This window comes from Salvelinus namaycush, unplaced genomic scaffold (genome assembly GCF_016432855.1).
Source record: "Salvelinus namaycush isolate Seneca unplaced genomic scaffold, SaNama_1.0 Scaffold40, whole genome shotgun sequence".
In the NCBI taxonomy this organism is placed as follows: Eukaryota; Metazoa; Chordata; class Actinopteri; order Salmoniformes; family Salmonidae; genus Salvelinus; species Salvelinus namaycush.
In genome coordinates, this window is record NW_024061008.1 from 195,152 (window position 1) to 215,903 (window position 20,752).

General features: G+C 42.4%; 1 pseudogene; it reads left to right on the plus strand.

The window, feature by feature from the left end:
• Positions 1–334: 334 nt before the first annotated feature.
• The window catches only part of LOC120041035, a 74,224-nt pseudogene continuing 53,806 nt past the window's right edge, over positions 335–20,752 (plus strand).

Below are 20,752 nucleotides of genomic sequence, written 5' to 3' on the forward strand. Positions count from 1 at the left end.
GGTGTTATGACTCCTCTATGTCTGACTGCTGACAGACTGACTAGTGGATATTATGCAATGATATTCCTCTGCGAGTCCCTCCCCACACAAACACACAGTCACACACTGATAGTACAAGGGAAGAGGAGGAGGAGGAGGACATGGGTGGAGAAGCGTCGCGTGCTGCTGCGGCTATAGGTCATTTAGGCGCGCGGTTCGTTCGTTGCTGAACAGATGCAGATCGGTGTGTGAATGAGAGAGAGTTCTAGGCGGAGAGAGAGAGACTACAATGAACCGTAACTGGTGTGTCTGCGTGTGAGAGGAGAGAAGGGGAGCGGGAGTTGGAGAGACAGACATGGAGGACTCGGAGCCTGGTGGAGAAGACGGTATGGTCGGCGGCTGGCGGTGGAATAACCGGAACACCGGAGCTCGAGACCAGGTTCAGCTCAGGCAGAAGATCCGGGATTTACCAGGACTATTGAAACATGGACTGCACCTACGGAAGAAAAGCGTGAGTACCGACAAATACATATAGAAACATTTTCCTTCCGTGTGTGTGTTGTGGTTGGTCGTTAAGCGTTAGTCGCGTTACCTCCCTGACCCCCTCTCTCTGTCACCTCATTTTCACGATTCACCTGGATGTGCTGTTGTTTCACAGGAACAAACTGTAGCAACGGCAGGCAGTGTGTGCGTGCATGTGAGTGTGTGTGTGTGTGTGTCTGTGTATGTGTGTGTGGGTGAGTGTGTGTGTGTGTGAGTGTTCGTTTCAGGCTCCCGCCACTGGTTGTTGTACATCCATAATGTGTTTTAAGCTGCCAGACCCACACACACACACACACACACACACACACACACACACACACACACACACACACACACACACACACACACACACACACACACACACACACACACACACACACACAGCGCTTGTCTTGGTCCAGACTTGATTCAGTTAATTATGTTACTTGCCCATTCATGTCCTCTAATGGCCCCTTGATCTCAACAGTTAATATGTTAACTGACAATGACAGTAATACTAACAGTGTTTTCTCAACTCTCCTCAAGTGTGTGTAGGTTGGTGTATAATGATGTGTGTTTGTTTACTGTGTTGAGGCATGAAGATATAGTACCTCTGCTAGGACACCCACACACACCCACACCCACACCCACACCCACACACACACCCCCACACACACACACACACACACAACCACCTGACCTACAAACATACACACCTAACCCACAAAGTAGTACAGAGCTGAGTGTCTGTTCAAGGTGTTAATGCAGGGTTATTGGGAAAGGCTATAAGAGCGACTAAACAAGAGATCTGGTGTGTCCTGACATGTTCGGGAATCTAATGAATAGTACTATAACACAAGGTAAGCTTTATCATGCGTGTTATAACTGAGGTGTTGTCAGACAGTAGCTGTAGTAAAAAGATAGCAGTAGAAGTGTGTCGACTCAAATTTGGTTTTGTACTGAAGGGCCATGGCACGGCCATGCAAGTGGGTGTGTCAAATACAAAATCTCATCAAATATGATTTGTCACATGCGCCGAATACATTATGTGTAGAGTTCACAGTGAAATGCTTACTTACGAGCCCTTTCCCAACAGTGCAGAGTTCAAAAGTAAGAACATTAGCAAATCAAAATAGAAAATAGTAACACAATAAATAACAATAACGAGGCTATATACAGTAGAGTAGCGGTACTGAGTCAATGTGCAGGGGTACCGGTACTGAGTCAATGTGCAGGGGTACCGGTACTGAGTCAATGTGCAGGGATACCGGTACTGAGTCAATGTGCAGGGGTACCGGTACTGAGTCAATGTGCAGGGATACCGGTACTGAGTCAATGTGCAGGGTTACCGGTACTGAGTCAATGTGCAGGGGTACCGGTACTGAGTCAATGTGCAGGGATACCGGTACTGAGTCAATGTGCAGGGTTACCGGTACTGAGTCAATGTGCAGGGGTACCGGTACTGAGTCAATGTGCAGGGGTACCGGTACTGAGTCAATGTGCAGGGATACCGGTACTGAGTCAATGTGCAGGGTTACCGGTACTGAGTCAATGTGCAGGGTTACCGGTACTGAGTCAATGTGCAGGGGTACCGGTACTGAGTCAATGTGCAGGGTTACCGGTACTGAGTCAATGTGCAGGGTTACCGGTACTGAGTCAATGTGCAGGGTTACCGGTACTGAGTCAATGTGCAGGGTTACCGGTACTGAGTCAATGTGCAGGGATACCGGTACTGAGTCAATGTGCAGGGTTACCGGTACTGAGTCAATGTGCAGGGTTACCGGTACTGAGTCAATGTGCAGGGGTACCGGTACTGAGTCAATGTGCAGGGGTACCGGTACTGAGTCAATGTGCAGGGGTACTGGTACTGAGTCAATGTGTAGGGGTACCGGTACTGAGTCAATGTGTAGGGGTACCGGTACTGAGTCAATGTGCAGGGGTACCGGTACTGAGTCAATGTGCAGGGGCACCGGTACTGAGTCAATGTGCAGGGGTACCGGTACTGAGTCAATGTGCAGGGGTACCGGTACTGAGTCAATGTGCAGGGTTACCGGTACTGAATCAATGTGCAGGGGTACCGGTACTGAGTCAATGTGCAGGGGTACCGGTACTGAGTCAATGTGCAGGGGTACCGGTACTGAGTCAATGTGCAGGGGTACCTGTACTGAGTCAATGTGCAGGGGTACCTGTACTGAGTCAATGTGCAGGGGTACCGGTACTGAGTCAATGTGCAGGGGTACCGGTACTGAGTCAATGTGCAGGGGTACAAGGTGGTGGAGGTTATATGTACATGTAGGTAGGGGTAAAAGTTAGAGGTCGACCGATTATGATTTTTCAACGCCGATACCGATTATTGGAGGACCAAAAAAAAGCCGATACCGATTAAATCGGACGATTATTATATATATGTAATAATGACAATTACAACAATATTGAATTGTCATTAAAAGTGTCAAACACTTTTATTTAAACTTAATATAATACATATATTATATACATATATATTAATCTCGGGAGTTGATAGGCTTGAAATCATAAACAGCGCTGTGCTTCAAGCATTGCGAAGAGCTGCTGGCAAACGCAGGAAAGTGCTGTTTGAATGAATGCTTACGAGCCTGCTGCTGCCTACCACCTCTCAGTCAGACTGCTCTCTCAAATCATAGACTTTTTCCCGTAAAAAAACTTTACGGAAAAAGCACACCATGCAATAATCTGAGTACGGCGCTCAGACACAAAAACAAGCCATACAGGCACCCGCCATGTTGTGGAGTCAACAGAAGTCAGAAATAGCATTATAAATATTCACTTACCTTTGATGATCTTCATCAGAATACACTCCCAGGAATCCCAGTTCCACAATAAATTTTTGTTTTGTTCAATAAAGTCCATAATTTATGTCCAAATACCTCCTTTTTGTTCGCGCGTTTAGGTCACAAATCCAAATTCATGAGGCGCGAGCACTAGGTCCAGACGAAAAGTCAAAAAGTTCCGTTACAGTTCGTAGAAACATGTCAAATGATGTATAGAATCAATCTTTAGGATGTTTTTAACATAAATCTTCAATAATGTTTCATCCGGAGAATTCCTTTGTCTTTAGAAATGCAATGGAACGCAGCTAACTCTCACGGGAGCGAGCGAGACTGAGCTCATGGCACTCTGCCAGACCTCTGGTTGAAACAGCTCTCATTCCCTCCTCCTTCAAAGTAGAAGCCTCAAACAAGGTTCTAAAGACTGTTGACATCTAGTGGAAGCCTTAGGAAGTGCAATTGGACCAAATTTCCACTGTATCTTGGATAAGCAAAAAGTTGAAAAACTACAAACCTCAGATTTTCCACTTCCTGGTTGGATTTTTTTCTCAGGTTTTTGCCTGTCATATGAGTCATGTTATACTCACAGACATCATTCAAACAGTTTTAGAAACTTCAGAGTGTTTTCTATCCAAATCTACTAATAATATGCATATCTTAGCTTCTGGGCCTGAGTTGCAGGCAGTTTACTCTGGGCACCTTATTCATCCAAGCTACTCAATACTGCCCCCCAGCCATAAGAAGTTAAACAAGTAATATCATCAACCATGTGTAGTTAACTAGTGATTATGTTAAGACTGATTGTTTTTTTTACATTAAGTTTAATGCTAGCTAGCAACTTACCTTGGCTCCTTGCTGCACCTGCGTAACAGGTGGTCAGCCTGCCATGCAGTCTCCTCATGGAGTGCAATGTAATCGGCCATGAACGGTGTCCAAAAATGCCGATTACCGATTGTTATGAAAACTTGAAATTGCCCTAATTAATCGGCCAATGCCGATTAATCGGTCGCCCTCTAGTAAAAGTGACAAGGTAATCAGGATAGATAATAAACAGAGTAGCAGCAGTGTTGGTAGTTGAGGTAATATGTACATGTACAGTGGTTCGTCCTTTAAAAGTTGCAGCGTACTGCAGCACAGCTTGCATGGTGCTGCAGAATTCTGTGACATGTTATTTAAGTGTCAACCACTGTAGTGGGTGCTAGTTTGACCACCAGAGGGCATCTTTGAGAAGCATTTGATAACCTTCAATAGCGGCTGTACTAGAGAAACTAAAACCTTTTTTGTAAGAACTTGGTATATGGAAATGTTGCTTAATTAATTAGATTAATATTATGGTGTTGCTATTCCAAGAAAAATATGGCGCTGTACAACTTGACGGTCAGGAGTATGCTACAGTACTGGGCTATTTAGCTAAAGAGTCCCCGTGTCGTGCGGGCACGCGGGAGGCCGGGGTTGAATTCCCCGACAGGGAGGAAGGAGTAGGCTGTCCTTGTAAATAAGAATTTGTTCTTAACTTCTTGTCATTAGGGGGTGCTGTTGGCACTTTGTAATAATGACGTTCCCAAATTAAACTGCCTCGTACTCAATTCTTGCTCGTACAATATGCATATTATTATTACTATTGGATAGAAAACACTCTCTAGTTTCTAAAACCGTTTGAATTATATCTGTGAGTGAAACAGAACTGGACTTAGAGCAATTTTCCTATGTGTATGTGAGAATGCAGAATTTTGCTGGCTGTTCTGAGACCTGTGTATAAATCTGCCTGTCTTCTATTGGTTGAGATGCACTGCATACGCCTTCCCCTGGATGTTAGCGAATAGGGAGACTTGAAATGGAGTCTCTACGTAGATCTCAAAGGTTATAAATCACTTGGCAAAGACGTGTCTGTTCTTTTCCCTCTTCGCTCTGACGCACTGAGGACCTTGGCATATTGTACTAGAACCATCGGTTATAGATCTTAGAAATTTCCGGCTGTGTTTTTATTCGATATAGGCTTTAAAGACATCATAATCTTGTTATTTTAAACCGAATTATATCAGTTTATGTCAGTATATTGCGATTTTCGGGTATTTCATTTCCTGGCGTTCTAGGGGGTTGGGTATCTCTCTCTCGCATGCTAAAGTTTACTGCTAATTGCAGCGTTGAAGAGGACGTTATACAACCTAGCAACGATTCTTTTGGACAAAGGACACCTTTCCCAAGATTCTGATGAGAGTTCATCAAAAAGTAAGAACTATTTATGCTGATAATTCGTTGTTCTGTTGAAGCCTCGCTTTATCGCACGCTGTATTTTGAAGTAACGTTAATTTTAAAAATGTAACCCAGCGATTGCATTAAGAACTAATTTGTCTTTCAATTGCTGTCCAACCTGTATTTTTTAGTCAAGTTTTGGAAAAGTTACTGATTAGAATAGGTGCCTCTTCAAAGATTTCTCCTGACATTTTCTGGGCAGCTTTGCTACTTTTCTCATTGTATAACCACGATTTGTGCCGCTAAATATGCACATTTTCGAACAAACTCTATATGCATTGTGTAATATGATGTTATAGGACTGTCATCTGAAGAATTCTGAGAAGGTTAGTGAAAAAATTAATATATTTTGGTGGTTTATACGTTATCGCTATTTTTGCCTTGAATCAATGCTGTTGTGATGTTTGCTATTGTGGTAAGCTAATATAACGCTATATTGTGTTTTCGCTGTAAAACACTTAGAAAATCTGAAATATTGGCTGGATTCACAAGATCTGTATCTTTCATCTGCTGTACGCTGTGTATTTTTAAGAAATGTTTTATGATGAGTAATTAGGTAATACACGATGGTCTCTGTAGTTATTCTAGTCGCTTTGGTGAGAGTTGTGATGGTGGCTGCAATGGTAAACTATGATTTATACCTGAAATATGCACATTTTTCTAACAAAGCATATGCTATACAATAAATATGTTATCAGACTGTCATCTGATGAAGTTGTTTCTTGGTTAGTGGCTATTTATATCTTTATTTGGTCGAATTTGTGATAGCTACTGATGGAGTAAAAAAATGGTGGAGTAAAAAAGTGGTGTCTTTTGCTAACGTGGTTAGCTAATAGATTTACATATTGTGTCTTCCCTGTAAAACATTTTAAAAATCAGAAATGATGGCTGGATTCACAAGATGTGTATCTTTCATTTGGTGTCTTGGACTTGTGATTTCATGAACATTTTATTATATGATATCCCTGTGGCTTTAGGCTAGGCTATGCTAGTCAGCTTTTTTGATGGGGGGGATCCCGGATCCGGGTTTGTGAGGCGTTAGAGGTTAACTGACTTGCTTAGTTCAATAAAGGTTACACGAAGAGCATAACATTTCTACACCCTAATTGTATAATTGTAGTCTAACCAATACCCAAACGGAGATTCAGTGAAAATAAAAATCTCATTGATTTATCAAGACCAGTCCCCGTGCTTGTCTCAGAGCAGCCGGAACGGTGCTGAAATAGTTGTAGGCTATTGCTTCAAATCCTATTGCTTCTAACATCAATATGCTCTTTAAATAAATAAGACCTACACCACTTTTAATAGCACATAGTGAGACTCATGTCGCCTACAGTAGACCTACAGTATAACGAAAAATATGACGTGACTCTCCACCAATAATACACATAGAGGATTGGAGGATTCTAAATTAAAACCAAAAGCCGCCTCATGGGTCCCGGTGGCGGCCGGCACGGGTATTGAACCTGCATCTGTAGCAACGCATTTTGCACTGCGCCACTCAGGAGGCCCCATCCACAAAGTATCAAAATACAGAGAGGTGTTGGTAAAGGTATATTGTCCTGCTAATAGACCATAATGGGCTATTATAATACTGTACATGGTGTCCAGGTCAGGATAACCAAAACATTTCTTTATTAAAAACTATCAGAAAGAATGTTGGTACTTATTTTTTTTTGATCCAATGCCATGAATGAGTGAGTCACTCAGCTTTATGTAGGTGCTGTGGCTATATGACTGTGCCATCAACTTGATAATATATAACAATATTTTGGAGGTTATTTCGTTTTTAAAAAACGAAAGTGAGCGATTGTAAACTGAATGAAGGCCAAAATAATATTTGTAAAGGCTAAAACATTTATTTCTGTTTTTAGAGGGACAGAAGCGCTGGGCCAATTGTGCGCCGCCCTATGGGACTCCCAATCACGGTCGGATGTGATACATAATAATAATAATACTTTTTGTTGTATTATTTGTTTTGTCTTTTCTGGTGGATTAAACTGAAACTGCAACCAATCACTGCCGGTTGTGATACAGCCAACCTAACTAAGAAATACATTTGACGATAGAATTCTCCCCCTACCCTCCTTCTAGGCAAGTCTATTGTCCAGCTACCTGCTAATAGCCATAATGGCCCTGTACAACGTGACCGTGTGTGTTTGAAAGAGTATTTTCCAGTAAGCAACAATTTGTTTACCTCCATTAGACAACTTTGTTTGAATATTTCTGTAATTCAGTGAGATTTATTCCCATAGTATTGATCCATAACTAAATAAACATCTGCATTTTGAAAGAGTATTTTTATCATTATTTTATTAATGAAAGCATAAAGGTGCTGATGAAGAAATACTTTACTATACAGTATATGCTTTTACATTTGAATAATAAAGCATTTTAAGCATTTTGAAGATGTAAGTTTTGATTACAGTACTGGGTGGGGTGGATATATTTTATATGACATACATTATTTTTTGTTAACTAGTAAATAGTAGCCTACAGCAAAGTGTGTTTAAATCATTTCTAACTTGTTAACAATTTCTGCTCGTTAGTTTTTGCTGCCATGTGGGTTTTAGCTTGCTTGAGCCTGTTAACTGAGGAGTGTTAAGTCACCTGTTTCATTTTTAAAAAATGTATCTGACAAAGGAGTTGTTTAATTTAACTACTTAACTATTTATCTGTACATGGAATTGTATTTGGGGTTTTTGTACTCATTTTTTTCTAATCTTTACAGGAAAATGCCACGGGCACTATCTGATGTGTGGAGACATTTCACTACAGCTAATGTAGAAGGAAAAGCTGTTTACATTTGCAAATACTGTGCCAAATCATATGTGAAGAATGCAACAAAGATTCAGAATCATCTGGCCAAGTGTATAAAGTTCCCTCAGTGCTCACAACAAGCAACTAACAAAAAACCCTCTACTTCTATTTGAGGTGAAAAAGTTTTTTTTACTCAGTGGGGGAACGTAGTCAGAGAAATGCTGATGAATGTCTTGCTCGAGCTGTGTATGCAACTGGTTCACCTCTGATGCTCACAGGCAATGTGTATTGAAAGAGATTTCTGAATGTTCTTCACCCAGCATACACCCCTCCAACCAGACATGCTTTATCTACTCATTTTCTGGATGCAGAGTTCAACAGAGTTCAAGTGAAGGTCAAGCAAATCATAGAGAAAGCTGACTGTATTGCAATCATCTCTGATGGGTGGTCGAATGTTCATGGGCAAGGAATAATTAACTACATCATCTCCACCCATCAACCAGTATTCTACAAGAGCACAGACACAAGGGACAAGAGATACACCGGTCTCTACATTGCAGATGAGCTGAAGGCAGTCATCAATGACCTTGGACCACAGAAGGCATATTCACTGGTGACAGACAATGCTGCGAACATGAAGGCTGCTTGGTCTAAAGTGGAGGAGTCCTACCCTCACATCACACCCATTGGCTGTGCTGCACATGCATTGAACCTGCTCCTCAAGGACATCATGGCACTGAAAACAATGGATACACTCTACAAGAGAGCCAAGGAAACTGTTAGGTATGTGAAGGGTCATCAAGTTATAGCAGCAATCTACCTCACCAAGCAAAGTGAGAAGAATAAGAGCACCACATTGAAGCTGCCCAGCAACACCCGTTGGGGTGGTGTTGTCATCATGTTTGACAGTCTTCTGGAGGAGAAGGACCTCTCCAAGAAATGGCCATGTCACAGTCTGCCGATATGGACAGCCCCATCAAGAGGATCCTCCTGGATGATTTATTTTGGGAGAGAGTGATAAGCAGCCTGAAACTCCTGAAACCTATAGCAGTAGCCATTGCACAGAATGAGGGAGACAATGCCATCCTGTCTGATGTTCAGACTCTGCTTGCAGATGTAAGAGAAGAAATCTGTACTGCCCTGCCCACTTCACTGTTGCTCCAAGCAGAGGAAACTGCAGTTCTGAAATACATCAAAAAGCGTGAAGACTTCTGCCTGAAGCCCATACACGCCGCAGCGTACATGTTGGACCCCAGGTATGCTGGCAAGAGCATCCTGTCTGGTGCAGAGATCAACAAGGGCTATGATGTCATCACTATCGTGTCTCGCCACCTTGGCCTGGATGAAGGCAAGGTTCTTGGCAGTCTGGCGAAGTACACTTCCAAGCAAGGGCTTTGGGATGGTGCAATAGGATGCAATATGGCAGTTGTGCCAACATATCTCATCAGCCACCTGGTGGAAGGGACTTTGTGGATCTGAGGCTCTTTCCCCTGTTGCCTCCATCATCCTCCAAATCCCACCAACATCAGCCACCTCAGAGCGCAACTGGTCCTTGTTTGGGAACACACAAACACACCAAAGCACGCAACAGGTTGACCAATACAAGGGTTGAAAAATTGGTGGCCATTCGGGCAAATTTGAGGCTTTTTGAGCCTGACAACGAGCCATCCTCAAAAAGGTTGGAAAGTGACAGTGAAGATGAGGCCTCAGAGTTTGATGTTCAAGAGGTGGACATTGAGGAGGTCCAGGGCGAAGACATGGAAGCCTGAGAGGAAGACAACCAAAACATTAGTTCCTACACTATCATTTTACAGATGTTGAAAACGTTTTTGGGAGATGTGATGGATCATTGGGGATCATTCAATATTCCCTTTCTTTCGTTGTTCAGTGAAATCATCCCATGTGAGGAGTTTTTTATTTCTATTGGGAGGATTTAATCATTTGCAATTATGTCTACTTATGAAAAGGCAAAAGGTTAATGTTTCTGTCTTCATATGATATGATAATTATATCCAATGATATGATAATTATATCCAATGCAAAAAACATCTACATTCAAATGGTATTTATATTAATTCCCATAGATTTCCGTTAATTCCCATATATTCCCGTTAATTCCCATATATTTCCTTTATTTCCCATGAAAAATGTCCACCTCTGAATATTTCCCAAAATGTGCAACCCTAATAGAAACGGTAAGTACATTAAGAATTAAAAGTGACTCCAACACACAAATGCTGCGTACACATTTTAAGAATCTAGCAAAACTGACCGCTTTCTTGGCAACCATGTGTTTTTTCGGTGCGGCCGTTGTCCAGCCCTTAGTCCACTGATCCCCACGGATGTTTGTTGGCATGGTTGTATACTCTGCAAAAACACATTCACTTTTTTTAGTAGATATCCACGTACAGTTGAAGTAGGAAGTTTACATACACTTAGGTGGAGTCATTAAAACTCATTTTTCAACCACTCCACACATTTCTTGTTAACAAACTATAGTTTTGGCAAGTCGGTTAGGACATCTACTTTGTGCATGACACAAGTAATTTTTCCAACAATTGTTTACAGATTATTTCACTTATAATTCACTGTATCACAATTCCAGTGGGTCAGAAGTTTACATACACTAAGTTGAGTGTGCCTTTAAACAGCTTGGAAAATTCCAGAAAATTATGTCATGGCTTTAGAAGCTTCTGATTGGCTAATTGACATCATTTGAGTCAATTGGAGGTGTACCTGTGGATGTATTTCAAGGCCTACCTTCAAACTCAGTGCCTCTTTGCTTGACATCATGGGAAAATCAAAAGAAATCAGGCCAAGACCTCAGCAAACAAATTGTAGACCTCCACAAGTCTGGTTTATCCTTGGGAACAATTTCCAAACGCCTGAAGGTACCACGTTTATCTGTACAAACAATAGTACACAAGTATAAACACCATAGGACCACGCAGCCGTCATACCGCTCAGGAAGGAGACGCGTTCTGTCTCCTAGAAATTAACGTACTTTGGTGCAAAAAGTGCAAATCAATCCCAGAACAACAGCAAAGGACCTTGTGAAGATGCTGGAGGAAACAGGTACAAAAGTATCTATATCCACAGTAAAACGAGTCCTTTATCGACATAACCTGAAAGGCTGCTCAGCAAGAAAGAAGCCAGTGCTCCAAAACCGCCATAAAAAAGCCTACGGTTTGCAACTGCACATGTGGACAAATATCGTACTTTTTAGAGAAATGTCCTCTGGTCTGATGAAACAAAAATAGAACTGTTTGGCCATAATGACCATCGTTATGTTTGGAGGAAAAAGGGGGAGGCTTGCAAGCCGAAGAACACCATCCCAACCGTGTTGCACGGGGGTGGCAGCATCATGTTGTGGAGGTGCTTTGCTGCAGGAGGGACTGGTGCACTTCACAAAATAGATGGCATCATGAGGCAGGAAAATTATGTGGATATAGCAACATCTCAAGACATCAGTCAGGAAGTTAAAGCTTGGTCGCAAATGGGTCTTCCAAATGGACAATGACCCACAGCATACTTCCAAAGTTGTGACAAAATTGCTTAAGGACAACAAAGTCAAGGTATTGGAGTGGCCATCACAAAACCCTGACCTCAATCCTATAGAAATTTTTTGGGCAGAACTGAAAAAGTGTGTGCGAGCAAGGAGGCCCACAAACTTGACTCCGTTACACCAGCTCTGTCAGGAGGAATGGGCCAAAATTCACCCAACTTATTTTGGGAAGCTTGTGGAAGGCTACCGTGAACTTTTGACCCAAGTTAAACAATTTAAAGGCATTGCTACCAAATACAAATTGAGTGTATGTAAACTTATGACCCACTGGGAATGTGATGAAAGAAATAAAGTTGAAATAAATGATTCTCTCTACTATTATTCTGACATTTCATATTCTTAAAATAAAGTGGTGATCCTAACTGACCTAAGACAGGGCATTTTTACTAGGATTAAATGTCAGGAATTGTGAAAAACTGAGTTTAAATGTATTTGGCTAAGGTGTATGTAAACTCCCGACTTCAACTGTATGTCACTCCCTTTGGTTTCTTCCCCAGTCGCCATTGTTTCTGTTTCTGTTCCTGTCGGTGCGCTGTTTGTGTTACGTGTTTGTTTCATTTATTAATTAAATGTATTCACTCTCTGAACTTGCTTCCCGCCTCTCAGCGTACATCGTTACAGGGTAGCACCATAGAAAGAAGCTGGCTTGATGAAAACTATGTTCATTTCGTCTGTTCTCTTTTCCTACTGGAAAGGTGTGACTTTCACACCTACAGTAGCCAGACTATAAAGAGTCTATTGTCCTGCTAATCGGGCTATGTGTTTGAAAACCTGTTTTCAAAATGCCACCAGCTGTCCATCACTACTGTAAATAAAAACACAGCATCTTGTTTACATCTTGTTTACATTCTTTATTGTAACCACAATGTCACAAATAATTTGCATCTACCTTTCCAATTACTTTTAGAGTTTTGGGAAATACAAATGTGTGCTTTTCATGTCATTTTTCGTTAAATCCAGTTTGAATTTAAGTATAACTTTTGAGTGTTGCCCTTAATAAGGTCATAATGGTCTAATGCTTTAATATTTAATAATATCTGCCCTCCGAATTCATATCCAAGGGGCATTTTTCTCGCCATTATTAGTTACATTGTTTTAGTTTGAACGTGCAGACTGGCACTAAGAACAGCTGGAGCGTTTCCCTAGTCAGCGCCATTATTAGTGCAATGGCCCTTAAAGTGTTGCTCTGTGCTACCCAGTGTGGCGGGGTGGGGTGGGGGTCGAACTCCCCCTTCCTCCTCCTCCCTTCCCCATGGGCTAGGTCTGTCTTCTGTGCGTGGCTCTAAGGCCCATCCCCTGCCCCCTGCCCTCGTGCTTTGAACCTCGCGCGCCCACCACTATTTCAGTAGATACAGCTGGAGAATTGCAAGGCAATCCCATTGTGCGCCACTCGGGTGCCATGACCAATATATATTGTTCTGCTAATAAAAGGGTTAATAATATATCTGTGAGAATATCCAAGGGGCTTTTATATAATTCTAATTAATAATAATAATCCCTTTGTTTAAAAAATAACAATATTTTGGAGATTATTTCGTTTTACAATAACATAAAATGAGAGAGAAAAATGCCATTCTTGAACATGGGGTGAGACATTGTTACTAATTTGTAAATAAAGCCAGTTTGTTATTTAGAATTATTTATTTCTGTTTTTGAGGGAGAGAAACCAAAAACCTACCGTCATCTCATGGGTCTCCCAGTCAAGGCCGGCACAGGTATTGAGCCAGCATCTATAGCAACACAGCTTACACGGCGATGCAGTGTCTTAGACTGCTGCGCCACTAAGGCGCTGTACAACGTGACTGGTCAGGAGTAGGCTACAGTACTACAGACACACAGTAGTACCTTGGGACCCAAAAGCATAATCAGTGCTCTCTTGCGCTGGTCTGGAGCAATGAAGTACTGACGCAGGGTATTGTACTGAACCACAAATCACCTCTAAGTCCCACCGCATAATCGCTAAACTTTTAGTGGAGCAACCACTGTAGGTAGGGGTTAAAGTAATCAGGATAGATAATAAACAGAGTAGCAGCAGTGTTAGTAGTTGAGGTAATATGTACATGTAGGTAGGGGTAAAAGTGACTAGGTATTCAGGATAGATTATAAACAGAGTAGCAGCAGTGTTAGTAGTTGAGGTAATATGTACATGTAGGTAGGGGTAAAAGTGACTAGGTATTCAGGATAGATTATAAACAGAGTAGCAGCAGCAGCAGCATATGTGAGGAGTGTAAAAGTGTGTGTATGTGTGTGTGTGTTTGTTTGTGTGTGGCATCCATATGCATGTGTATGTGTTTTGTGTGTGTGAGTGTATGTAATGTTTGTGTGTGTTTGTGTGTATGTGTGTTGGAGTGTCAGTGTATGTATGTGTGAGTGTGTGGGTAGAGTCCAGTGAGTGTGTGGGTAGAGTCCAGTGAGTGTGTGGGTAGAGTCCAGTGAGTGTGTGGGTAGAGTCCAGTGAGTGTGTGGGTAGAGTCCAGTCAGTGTGTGGGTAGAGTCCAGTGAGTGTGTGGGTAGAGTCCAGTGAGTGTGTGGGTAGAGTCCAGTGAGTGTGTGGGTAGAGTCCAGTGGGAGTGTGGGTAGAGTCCAGTGAGTGTGTGGGTAGAGTCCAGTGAGTGTGTGGGTAGAGTCCAGTGAGTGTGTGGGTAGAGTCCAGTGAGTGTGTGGGTAGAGCCCAGTGAGTGTGCAAATAGTCCGTGCAAGAGAGTCAGTCCAAAAAAAGGTTGATGCAAATAGTCAGGGTGCCCATTTGATTAAATGTTCAGCAGTGTTATGGCTTTGGGGTAGAATCTGTTCAGGGGCCTTTTGGTCCCAGACTTGGTGCTCCGGTACCGCTTGCCGTGCGGTACTAGAGAGAACAGTCTATGGCTTGGGTTGCTGTGGTCGTTGAAAATGTTTCGAGCCTTCCTCTGACACCGTCTGGTATAGAGATCCTGGATGGCAGGGAGCTCGACCCCAGTGATGTACTGGACTATCTGCACCACCCTCTGTAGCGCCTTGCGGTCGGATGCCAAGCAGTTGCCAGACCAAACGATGATGCAGCCAGTCAAGATGCTCTCAATGGTGCAGCTGTAGAACTTTTTGAGGATCTGAGGCCCCATTCCAAATCTTTTCAGCCTCCTGAGATGGAAGAGGCATTGTCGTGCCCTCTTCACGGCTTTTTTGGTGTGTGTGGACCATGTTAATTTCTTAGTGATGCGGACACCGAGGTGCTTGAAGCTCTCGACCTACTCCACTACAGCCCCGTAAACGTTGATGGGGGGGGGGGCGTGTTCGCCTCGCCGTTTCCTGTAGGCCACGATCAGCTCCTTTGTCTTGCTGACGTTGAGGGAGAGGTTGTTGTTCTGGCACCACACTGCCAGGTCACTGACCTCCTCTCTATAGGCTGTCTCATTGTCGTTGGTGATCAGGCCAACCACCGTCGTGTCATCAACAAACTTCATAATGGTGTTGGAGTCGTGCGTGGCCACACTGTCATGGGTGAACAGGGAGTACAGGAGGGGATTGAGCAGGTTTTCCCTGTTCTTCTCACGTATTGAGGGTCAGTGTGACGGATGTGTTGTTGCCTACCCTCACCACCTGGGGGCGACCATCAGGAAGCCCTGGATCCAGTTGGTGTTCAACCTCAGGAACCGGAGCTTAGTGATGGAAGGCACTATAGTGGTGAGCGCTGAGCTGTCGTCAATGAACAGCATTCTCACATAGGTGTTTCTCTTATCCAGGTGGGAAAGGGCAGTGTGGAGAGCACTAGATATTGTGTCATCTGTGGATCTGTTGGGGTGGTATGTGAATTGCAGTGGGTCCAGGGTGTCTGGGATGATGGTATTGATGTGAGCCATGACCAGAATTTCATGGCTACAGACGTGAGTGCTATGGGGCGAATGTCATTTAGACAGGTTACCTTGGTGTTCTTGGGCACAGAGACTATGGTGGTCTGCTTGAAACATATAGGTATTGCAGACTGTGTCAGGGAGAAGTTGAAAATATTAGTGAAGACATTTGCCTGCTGGTCAGCGTGTGCTCTGAGTATGCATCCTGGTAATCCGTCTGGCCCAGCGGACTTAATGTTAACCTGTATAAAGGTCTTGCTCACATCGGCTAAGGAGAGCAAGATCGCACAGTCGTCCGGAACAGCTGGGGCTCTCATGCATGATTTGGTGTTGCTTGCCTCGAAGCGAGGATGGAAGGAATTTAGATCATCTGGTAGACTCGCATCACTGGGAAGCTCGCGGTCAGGGTTTTCCTTTGTAATTGTGATAGTTTACAAGCCCTGCCACATCCGACGAGCATCAAAGCCGGCATAGTAGGATTCGATCTTAGTTCTGTGTTGACGCTTTGCCTGTTTGATGGCTCGTCGGAGGTCGTAGCGAGATTTGTTATAAGTGTCCGGATTTTGATCCCGCTCCTTGAAAGCGGAAGCTATAGCCTTTAGCTTAGTTGCCTGTAATCCATGGCTTTTGGTTGGGATATGTACATATGGTCAGTGTGGGGTTATTATTGTATTATTGTACGTCGATGTACTTATTATTGAAGACGGTGACTGATGTGGTAAACTCTTCAATGTTATTGGATGAATCCTGGAACATATTCCAGTCTGTACTAGTGAAACAGTCCTGTAGCTTAGCATCCTCTTCCGTATTGAGCGCGTGTCAATGGTACTTCCTGTTTGAGTTTTTGCTTGTAAGCGGGAATCAGGCGGATACAGTTATGGTCAGATTTGCCAAAGGGAGGGCGGGGAGAGTTTTGTATATGTGTGGAGTAAATGTGGTCTAGAGTTTTTCACCTCAAGTTGGACAGGTGACATGCTGGTAAAAATGGGGTAAAACGGATTTCAATTTCCCTGCATTAAAATCACTGGCCACTAAGAGTGCCACCTCTGGATGTGCATTTTCATGTTTGCTTATATACAGCTCCTCGAGTTAGTTTCAAATTGTAATGTCACATGCACAAGTATACATTGGTGGAAAAAGTACCAAACTATCATACTTAAGTAAAAGTAAAGATACCCTAATAGAAAATGACTAAAGTAAAAGTCACCCAGCAAAATTCTACTTGAGATAAAGTATAAAAGTATTTGGTTTAAAATATACTTAAGTATCAAAAATAGAAGTATAAATCATTTTAAATTCCTTATATTAAGCAAACAGGATGCCACCATTTTCTTGTTTTTTTAATTTACGGAAGCCACGGTCACACTCCAACATTCAGACATAATTTACAAATGAAGCATGTGTGTTTAGTGAGTCTGCCAGATCAGAGGTAGTAGGGATGACCAGGGATGTTCAGTTGATAAGTGCATGAATTTGACTATTTTGCTGTCCTGCTAAACATTCAAAATGTAACAAGTACTTTTGGGTGTAAAGGAAAATGTATGGAGTAAAAAGTCCAATATTTTCTTAAGGAATGTAGTGAAGTAAAAGTAAAAGTAGTCAAAAATATAAATAGTAAAGTAAAGTACAGATACCCCCAAAAACGACTTAAGTAGTACTTTAAAGTATTTTTACTTAAATACTTTACACCGCTGCCAGTATAGTCACATGCTTTTCTTGCAAGCTCTAACCCCAGCAATGCAGTAATCAATGTAACACACACCTCCTCCCTTAACCTTACCCGAAGCTGCCGTTCGGTCTTGACGTCGCAGAGAAACAAACAGCTAGATATATATTATCCATGTCCTTGTTCACGACTCGGAGAAACAGGATATTACAGTTCTTCAGGTCCCGTTAATCAGAGTTCGTTCCAGTTGCTTCTCCAATGACTGTATGTTTGCCAAAAGAACGGCGGGTAGGGGCGGTTTATTTGCATGCCAACGTCGTTTTATCAGTCCCTTTTGCACCATTTCTTTTCCGAGTCCCGGGGATTTACACCATTTCTTTTCCCGAGTCCCGGGGACTTGCACCATTTCTTTTCCGAGTCCCGGGGACTTGCACCTTGTCCAGAGTAAGCAGAACATCCACAGCAGCTGACTTGATGAAGTACAACTTGTTGTCCAAATAGAGGTTAGTGATCTCTGTTCTGACGTCCAGAAGCTCTTTTTTTTTGTCATAGGAAGTGACGGTGTTTTAAAACACCGGTGGTCTGTAACAAAGTTGCTTTAATGTTGCTAACTTGATTTTTTTAATGAAACTGGAACCTGGAATTGTGTTTTTTTTTTTTTATTCAGCAAGGCAGGGATTCCTCACTCACGACCAGTGCCAGGATCATGCTGCTGTCAATCAATCAAATGTATTTATAAAGCCCTTCTTACATCAGCTGATGTCGCAAAGTGCTGTACAGAAACCCAGCCTAAAACCACAAACAGCAAGCAATGCAGGTGTAGAACAGTGCCAATGATAATCACTAAAGCCTGAGCTGGCCATCTACTGGTAAGTGAAACTAATTAGCAAGCCAGAAGCCTACATGCTTGTTGTAGTTAGAATACTGCTTGATATGGCTGGACCACTTGAGAACCCTCAGGTAGCCTAGTCTCTAGAGCATGTTATGACGTCTTGCCTGGGTTTGTTTGTTCGAAAACTAAATCTAAAATGCAAACAAAATAATGGAAATGACACTTACTGAGTCTGGCTCTAACTGGCTCATGCAGTGGAATTTGTTGATAAAACGTTTACTGGAGACAGGAGAACAAGTGGAGACATAGGACGAGGTGGATAATTGTATAATAAGGCAGATTTATTCAAGTGTAAAAATATTAGGCAAAGCGTGCAGCACGGCTCTTTCTGTCTGATTCGTATGGAATCGTCAGGAAAAGAGGCAGTTTAAACAGTTGTACAGTTTTATATAGACAACAAGCAAAGTAGGTTGATCTGGTAGTCTGGCCTTCCGATTGGTCGATCTGGGTCTTGGGTAGTCCTGATCAGGCCTGGTGTCAACGTTCCATTGGTTCCTGAGATAGTTCTTTGTTTTGTGCTCCAACCTTGAGTTGTGTGTGTCTGTGGTTGTCATGGGGGAGGGGAATTGTGTGTGTCTGTAGTTGGTGTCTTAATGAGTCCAGCATATGTCCAAGAGAAATGAGGAGTATGTGTATTTTGTATAAAAGATGGCTTATGTTGAAATGTTGTTATTACTAGTTTCCAGTATCTATTACAATTTCTTACAAATTACATTTCTGAAATGTCAGTTGAGTTGAATCAACAAATCACAGCACACATTTTACTTCCTGCTTTGTTCCTATGGGTACACTCATAATGGCCGCCAGTCTAACCATTATGCCATCACTGACAGGAATGGAGATGTCCGTTCTATTCATTCTATTTCTATGGCAGCACATGAGGTCAGGAGCAGAGGAGAGTAGAAAAAAAAGATTTAAAAAAAAAAGATTTTTGCTAATCAAACGTGGGCATGCCAAGCGTGCCGTGCTACAGCTCTCAGCCACGCACAGTACTCTAATCTGAGAGTAATCCATTTCTACCAGATAATGACCCCCACTCTCACATACGCACGCACGCACCCACACACACACACACACACATGCATGCGTCGGCGTGTGCTGACTCTCCATCATCTCTCTCTCCCGTTCTTTCTTTCTCTTTCCCGGGTCGTTCCATGTCATTTCAGCAAGCCATGACACCCACCATCTTAGATTGTTATGAAATCGTTTCTGTATTTAGAAACCGGTAAGATTAGCATTCCAGAAGCATTATTTTGTTGAAATATAATTTGATCTGTGAGAAATTAAGCAAATTGATTGCACCTAAATTGGCCATTTTAATTTATAGGAGTCATATAATATTCAATAATTATAGTACCTAACATTGGATTTGGACCAAACCTTTTTCTAACAATGAGTAAGACATGGAATCCAAAGAAGTGGTCAAAAGCCATCCACTGACACACACGCCAATCATAAGTATTTGGCGTGGGTTGTGTTTGACTAGTATTATGGAGCTGCGGCTTGGCGTATTGTTGCTTCATCCTATGTGAAGCATTCTCAGTGAATTTGGTAATTGTTGTATTCCTCTGTTCAGAGAAATTAGTCATTGGGTTTATGTGTCACGGCTGTCTTCCTCTTCTTCCTCTGATGAGGTGTAACAAGGATCGGACCAATACGCAGCGTGGTAGGTATCCATGTTTTAATAGTTCAGAAAACTAACTTTTCATAGTTCAGAAAACTGAACTATGAACACCAATACAAAACAATAAACGTGAACAAACCGTAACAGTCCCGTGTGGCACAAACACTGACACAGGAAACAATCACCCACAAAATACCCAAAGAACATGGCTGCCTAAATATGGTTCCCAATCAGAGACAACGATAAACACCTGCCTCTAATTGAGAACCAATCTAGGCAACCATAGACTTACATAAACACCTATAATGAACACAACCCCATCACTCTACAAAAACCCCCTAGACAGTACAAACACCCTAGACGAGACAAAAACACACAAACCACCCTCGTCACACCCTGACCTAACCAAAATAATAAAGATAACAAAGATAACTAAGGCCAGGGCGTGACATTATGACCCATTCTACATCATGACATCACCAGGTTCTAGAATCTAGATGGTGCTGCTCCTGCTATTAGGGGATTATTTTTTAAAGAATCCACCCCATTGTTAAAGGGAGATTTCACCTAAATTACATATGAATTTCCTTACCCTGCAAGCAGTTTATGGACAAGGTATGCCGGCAACTCATGCTTCGGTTTTGTTTTCCTGGCTGCTGTTTCAAATGTTAACTTTTTAGCGTTTGTGGCACAAATCCAATGGGAAAGAGGAATACCTAGTCAGTTGTAGAGCCTTCAACTGAAATGTGTCTTCTGCATTTAACCCAACCCCTCTGAATCAAATTCTTATTTAGAATGACAGCCTAGGAACAGAGGGTTAACTGCCTTGCTCAGGGGTAGAACGACCGATTTTTACC